The 7658-nt window shown below is 42.3% G+C and overlaps 1 non-coding gene across 1 annotated transcript; it reads left to right on the top strand.

Moving 5' to 3' along the window:
• The first annotated feature begins 4974 nt into the window (after positions 1-4974).
• On the top strand, positions 4975-5049 carry Trnat-ugu. Its single transcript has one exon. It is a non-coding gene; the product is annotated as a tRNA-Thr (tRNA).
• The last annotated feature ends 2609 nt before the right edge of the window (positions 5050-7658 follow it).

The raw sequence follows: 7658 nt of genomic DNA on the forward strand, positions 1-7658 counted from the left end.
GGACAAATCATTTACTCGAATTTTCCAGTGTGTTCTTCAAACCAATTCTGAACAACTTTGGCCCGATGACTTGTCAAACTGTCACCCATAGAAATTCCATCGTTCTTCGGGAACATAAAGTCCATCAATTGTTGTAAATTATCTCCAAGAGGTTGAACATAAGCATTTACAGTCAATGATCGGTTCAGTTGGACTAGGAGACCAAATCCATTCCACATCAGCACAGTTCACGCCATTATGGAGCCACCATCAGCATTCACAGTGTCTTGTAGGAACCTTTGGTTCACAGCTTAGGGGGTTTGCGCCACTATCGAACCCTCATATCAGCTCTTACCAAGAGAAATCGGAGCTAATATGTCCAGACCATGGTTTCCCATTCGTCTAGGATCCATGAATATAGTCACGAGCCCAGGAGAGGTGCTGCAGGCGATATGGTGTTGTTAGCAAAGCCATTCGCGTCGGTCGTCTGCTCCCATAGCCCATTAACGCCAAATTTCGCCGCGCCCTCCTAACGGATACGTTTGTCGTACGTCCCACATTGATTTCTGCGGCTGTTTGACGCACTGTTGCTTGTCTATTAGCACTGACTACTCTACACAAACCTTGCTGCTCTCCATCGTTAAATGAAGACCGTCGTTCTCTGCATTATTGATCGTCAGAGGTAATAACTACAATTTGATATTCTCAGCATACACTTGACACTGTAAATGACAGAATACTTAATTACAGACCTTGTTCATGGTGAGAGGTAATGCCTGAAATTTTCTATTCCCAGCGCACTCTTGACACTGTGGATTTCGGAGTTACCTAACGATTTCCGAAATGGAACGCACCTTGCATCTAGTTTCAACTACCATTCCTTTTTCAAAGTCTGTTAATTACTGTACTGCGGCCATAATCACGTAGGAAACTTTTCAGATGAATCAACTAAGTACAAATGACAGTTCAGCCATGCACTGCCCGTTTACACATTGTGTACGAGATGCTACTGCCATCTGTATATGTGCATATTGCTATCCCACGTTTTTTGTCACTTCAGTGTACTTTGGTTATTCTGACCCTCAACAGTGACATCTTCGAGACATAAACTGTAGTCATTTCTATTTGTGAAATCTACAGAGTGCGTTGTCACATAGTAGTTACACATGATGCGCTTTTGTTGTCAGTTTCACTTACATTGCGATGAGAATGTGCCTCAGCCATGGGCCAGAAATATCAGCCGTGATGGACAGATCCCTGTTGAGGATTTCGTATTGAAAAACACGCTTCTTCAGCCATTAGATGAAGAATACTACGTTCACGCTGACTTTTGTTCGTGTATACACCATTTTTAAGGTTCAACCGTCAATTTATTTATACAAAGTTAACATTAGCGCATTAAACTCGGCACCGGCAACAATCTTGCATTTGAGTGCTCAATGAGCGAACTGATGCCACAACAATATTCTCCCCCATAGTTTTGGTTGCATTGAATTAGGGTATGCAGTACTTCTAAACCCAACTTTTGAACCTTGCCTGTTGAGTAAAAACGTCGCACGACGGTTAAATGGGCGCTGTCCATCACATACGTCAACTTCGAGACTCCCTGAGTATTGAAAATAATTAATGCCGGAACGATCTTACTTGAAATAAAAATATCATTTCTGATTTATTTTGCCCGAAAGTTCTTCCCCCACATTCACTTCAAGGAATTTCTATTGCCCACATTAAGTGAGATGACGGTCTTAGCCTGTGAGGCGGCCGGCCAGTGGCCATGTTTTATGTCAAAGACTATACAGCAAATAATGTGCCGACTGAGAATTAAAAGTTCAGTATTTAACTCAGAATCGCAGAGTTTTAAAGAGTATTACAGAATATTTATCTGGGGAGATTTCACTACGCGGTCACCTTGCGTTACAAGCGTTTGCTCATCTCAGCTGCTGTCCAGGATTTCGAGCATCTTTCATAGAGGTGTAAAATATGTATCTAACATATATTATTTTTTAGTCTTAGATAAATCATTCATGAAAGATTGAACTCGTTGTTTTTTAAAAATTTGTATTCGTTTGAAACTAGTAACATGAGTAGTGAAGAAGAGAAAAATTCACCATGTGTAAAACAACGCTAAGAGTACTTAATTTTGTTGTTGCATTTAAATATTTATGCCTAGTTACATACCTACTATCAACCACTTTTATGTTACATTTTAATCTGTTTAAGTTAATGTACTGATAGCTTTTTAACTGCCTTGTTATACATAGTTCAGAGAGAGACAGTGTAAATATATAATAAAAGAATTATTGTAACATCTAGTAAACATGTTGTGTTCGCCTCTCCACCTGAATGGAGAGCATGGGTGACTGTCATGTGGGGGACCAACTTCTGATTCCTGGTATTGTAAGGGAGTTTTCCTTGGTGGGAGGTCTGGTGCGAGCTAAACTCAGCCACATGAGACCAAGTGCTATCAAGAAACCCAACAACGACCGGAAGAGCAGTGAGCTCACAACATAAGCCTCCAAGCTGAATTTAAATTCGCCATTCGTCAGAGGATAGCATGGCGGTCGGTCCGACCCGATTGGCCCGTCTAGGGGCAGAATGCGGACCTTCGCCTTTTTTATCTACACGTGCAGTGATCGACTAGTGGTGAAGTCTGATTTTCTACGAATTATTTGAGAAAACTAGGACTCTCATAAATTCACAACACACATGCTCTTTACAAAAAAAAAAAAAAAAATGGAAGATACACATCAGTCAGTTAAAAAATAAGTCAATGACAACGTATAAGTCAGTGCAAAAATAAGTCAATGACAACCTATTTTTTCATTAAAGGGGCACTTTTCACAAACATTAGAGAGTTTCTATGGTATTTTGTGAGATGTTCTTCCTGATCCAGTCTACAGTTGAGTGACAATAATTTCCTGGCACTCAATGGCCGAGTGCAAGTCTTTCAACTGGACACCACTTCGGCGACTTCTAGTCAAAATACTGCCATACTCATGAAATAAGCGTAGAGGAGAACAGGCAGGAATCCGGCATCGCCGTTCTAGGGAAGGTCCTCGTGGTGGTGGCTATCCTTTGGATTCACCTGACATTTATGAGGTGCCAAGCGTTTATAAATATCTTGTGGATGTCTGATAAGAGAGTGTATAGTGTAGCGTTTTATTTGTGTTATAATGGACGAGGAGAAACTAGAGGATGAAACCTGGTGGCTACACAGTCTACTACTTTCGAATAACAACCAAGAGGGCTGCCGAGCTTACCGTCCCCTTCCGACAGGCGGATCACCATCAACATTATCATATGCCCTTAGTTCCTGAAACACCGAGGAAAGGTCTGGAGTTCGATCGACGACATTGGCGCAAAGACTGATGATCAGGAATTTTACGTCACTACATCTCCCCCGCTTTCTGGCCAAATGCCTGTGATGTGAGTTTTCCACAGCCTCCAAGTCTAGCGCCTCGCAAAAGCGTGAGTTAGAGACCTCGGGAACGGAGAGGTATTACCTCGCCCACTTGTGTGTCCCTAATCTCCCCCAATTATCCAAGCGAGAAAATATGACCTGCTATTAAACGTGGAATCTGAACCTCGTGCAGTTCTTGACATACTCGTCAAAGCCATTGATAGGTCAAGGCTAGATTAAAGGCACTCAGACATTCCCTGGTCCGACCAGAATTCGATTCTGCTATCTCTCGGTCTCGAGTCACACGCCTTACAGATAAGCCACCGGGCACGAATTACATTTAGCTGCTACTGTGTTACATGCGAAACTTTTAATCAGATGCCAAGCGACATGCACATCTAGTTTCTGTGGAAAGAGTCTTCAACATTTGAGCTAAGAGGTATCGTTCTCATTATTATTCGAGATATTCCTGATGAGCTATAAGCCAGTGTGCAGAAAGAAATGTGTAGCGTTATACACTACAACGTTACATACCTGCTCTATACCTTTAAGATTACCAGCCATCAGTAACATGCGTGAGTGTTGGTTAAACAGGGTACGTCATAATTACTAGCGGAAAATGCGATAATGGATGCAAAATAGTTGCATTAAATATAGCTCTGCAAACGATCTGTTCGCAAAATATTTGCCAATGTGTCGATGTTAGCTGCCATTGTCTTACGTTCCCTGTTAATACAGATGTATATATAATTTAAGATTTACGGTTACGTTTCCATCAAATTGATCTCCCGTTCAGCAAAGGCCTACTTTAACAAGAAATACAATATTGCCTGAGGACGTTACATACTACAGTTTACTTTTCGCTCGCACCTGTTAAGGAAGTGTTCTAAGTGTCGTTCTCGCATTTGGATGCAATACCGAACTCGTTTGGTGAATGGTTTTAGAATTCTTTCAAGTGTCCCAGGATAACCTCGTAAATCCTGAGAAGACTACGCAATTTTCTGCACCTGTTCTGCAACTACCTCACAGCAGACAACATACATTTCACTTTTGCGATGTCTCCAGGAAGAAAACTACTGAGAATTAAATTAAAATTACATTAATACCTTCAGCTGCTAACGGGCGTAGATATTTATCAACGGGGGCAGGTGAAAATGTGTGCAACGACCGGGACTCGAACGCGGGATCTCCTGCTTACATGGCAGACGCTCTATCCATCTGAGACACCGAGGGCACAGAGGATAGCGCGGCTGCAGGGACTATCTCGCGCACGCCTCCCGCGAGACCCGCATTCTCACCTTGTATGTCCACACACTACATTCGTAGTGTCCCAACCCAACACACTCTTGACCCGTGGAAGACACCATATTCATATAAGTATATAGTTACGGCAACACCAGCCATGACCTTCTTCTTCTGTGTGGATGCACACATATTCCCCGAACTCTTACGGGACTTGGTAAGAATGTGTTCCTCGAGTATTGAGTGTGTTGGGATGGGACATTACGAATGTAGTGCGTGGACATTTAAGGTGAGAATGTGGGTCTCGCGGGAGGCGTGCGCGAGGTAGTCCCTGCAGTCGCACTATCCCCTGTGCCCTTGGTGGCTCAGATGGATAGAGCGTCTGCCATGTAAGCAGGAGATCCCGGGTTCGAGTCCCGGTCGGGGCACACATTTCCACCTGTCTTCGTTGATATATATCAACGCCCGTTAGCAGCTGAAGGTATTAATATAATTCTCATTTCGTTCTAGACGGCTGCAGGTCATCAATGGTGTCTGTTCTTTCTGACATGTCCGAAAGAACAGACACTATATCCATATGAGTACTGATAATTCAAGTAAAGCTTAGAGGAAAAGCTACAGGTGAGCTCGACCGACCAGCCTTGGACCATACTGACGTGCGGCAATATACACGTACCTCAACCCCCAACAATGTGGCGTGGGTGACATTTGATCCCAGTTATACGGGGAGTAATTCGAGAAGTTTACATTCCAAATATATTTGTGAGATTTATAGCCGGCCTTCTGGTGGCCGAGTGGTTCTAGGCGCTTCAGTCTGGAACCGCGCGACCACTACGGTCGCTGGTTCCAATCCTGCCTCGGACATGGATGTGTGTGATGTCCTTAGGTTAGTTAGGTTTAAGTAGTTCTAAGTTCTAGGGGACTGATGACCTCAGATGTTAAGTCCCATAGTGCTCAGAGCCATATGAACCATTTTTTGAGATTTATATTTTTATGACGAACTACAGTTTCAAATATTGATATTTATTCTTGAAATTAAGTTTAACTGCCATAAGATTTGAAACTGTATTTCGTCATGAAAATATCAATGTCAACAAGGTGAAGACATGTCTGTGACGTAAATGACAACGAGAGTCTATGTCTTGTTGTCTTGATTCTAGGACCTTCATGGGAATCACGAGATGCACGAGTGTGGGTAAATGAATTAATAATCTGTGCGAAGAAATAGATAGGTGTGTAAACATGAGGTAGTTTGGGTCGGTCTGCGGAGAAGAGAGTGCAGTGTGGTAATGTGACAGCTCCCGACAAGCGGGAAATTCGGATTCGAATCCCTGTCCGGCACGAATATTCCAAGTAGTACATTTATACCTGTTACAGTTAAGGTGAATTTCATGAACAAGTGTCAACATTTGGGCTAGTCAGAATAACATTTTATACTGAAAGCCAGTGATGCCTCGTAACCTCAAATTCGCAAATATCTCGCAAAAAGCTCATATTACGAACCACGTTCGTCAGCCTCAGCAAAAGGTATTAATTATCTTTGAAATGGAATGGAACAGTTTGAGAGGAAGTACCTGAAAACATATCACATGCCACACTGAGAAGATATCGTTTTCTTAGCAGACATATGTCAACTCGTGACTACATCAGAACGCATTGGTTATTTGACTATAAACCTTGGAAGTACTAGTGTGAAATTTCAGTTTGTTGCAACTACAGTCAGCTATCTGTGACACCATCTTCGTTTCCTACAGCTTAGTTTCACTGCATTCATCGTTTGAGTATCGTATTTCTCTATTAGGTTTCCTCCTTATCATTAGAACCCTTACCTCTCATGATTTCTTCTGATTGTTTTTCACCGTAATGAATTACAATGGAACACATAGTTGGAATCGAATTTATCAGAAAAATATTTAATGTACGAATCTGCCTTACAGTTCCAAATAAAAACAACCTTTAGTGATTGAACTGTAGACCGTAGGTCAGTTGTGTAGGATGCAACCAGCGCCGTCTATTAGACCAATCATAGTTTAAAACAGTCTCCAGAAGCGTCGATGACTAATTAACACGTAGCGTATTTATATTTACCTCCTCAGGATTAAACTCACTATTCTCACTTATGTGTAATACAAATTTCTGCACGCCCTCTCCCGCCGGAAGTTCGAGTCCTCCCTCGGGCATGGGTGTATGTGTTGTTCTCAGTTAAAGTTAGTCCAAGTTAGTTTAAGTAGTGTGTAAGTCTAGGGACCGATGACCTCAGCAGTTTGGTCTCTTAGTGATTCACACAAATTTGAACATTTGTACGCCGTAGATCTGCTGTGATTAATGACATCAGAATACCATAATGAATAAGGCGGGACTGTTAGGCACAAAACTTCAGACAGGTTGTAACGGAATTTTCTTTATTTTCGTTCAGCAACCCGTGTGTAACGTAAAACATGTAAATTTTATACACAAACAATGTACCTGTGCATTTCATGTCTTATGTGTATTACGCCCAGAAGGTTTAATATCTGAGTAAACTCAGGGCGAAAAGAAGACGAGAATAGCTGAAGATTCGGAAGCAGAAGACCGGGGTTCGAACTAAGATCCGGCACAAATTTTAAACTTTCCGCATTGTTTTAAATCAATGCCCACTGGCAGAAAGTGTTTTTAATATCTCTTGTGTCTTGATTCACAGTGGCTGCAGTATGAAAAAGTGTGTCTTTTTCTTTCTGACATATTAGTAAGGAGAGAAACTACATATATAATTAAGACAAGGACGGCCAATGATCCCTTCAATACAGATGCACACTAAGCTCGAACTCTTACACAAACCGGCGAAATGCCGCGAGTAATGGGGACAATGGGCAAAGGGCACTACATCAGTATTGTGTGGATGCATGGAGAATTTACGTCTGACAAGAGCAGTGGCTCCTTGCGGGGCCGCCCGCATTGCCACCCGCGCCGACCCGCCAGCCAGCTCGCACACTATTGGTTCGTTTCTTTCGTCAGTCGACTCGACTGAATTGAGTTATCGAGTAGTTGTACTTTCTTA

This window comes from Schistocerca americana, chromosome X (assembly GCF_021461395.2).
Source record: "Schistocerca americana isolate TAMUIC-IGC-003095 chromosome X, iqSchAmer2.1, whole genome shotgun sequence".
In the NCBI taxonomy this organism is placed as follows: Eukaryota; Metazoa; Arthropoda; class Insecta; order Orthoptera; family Acrididae; genus Schistocerca; species Schistocerca americana.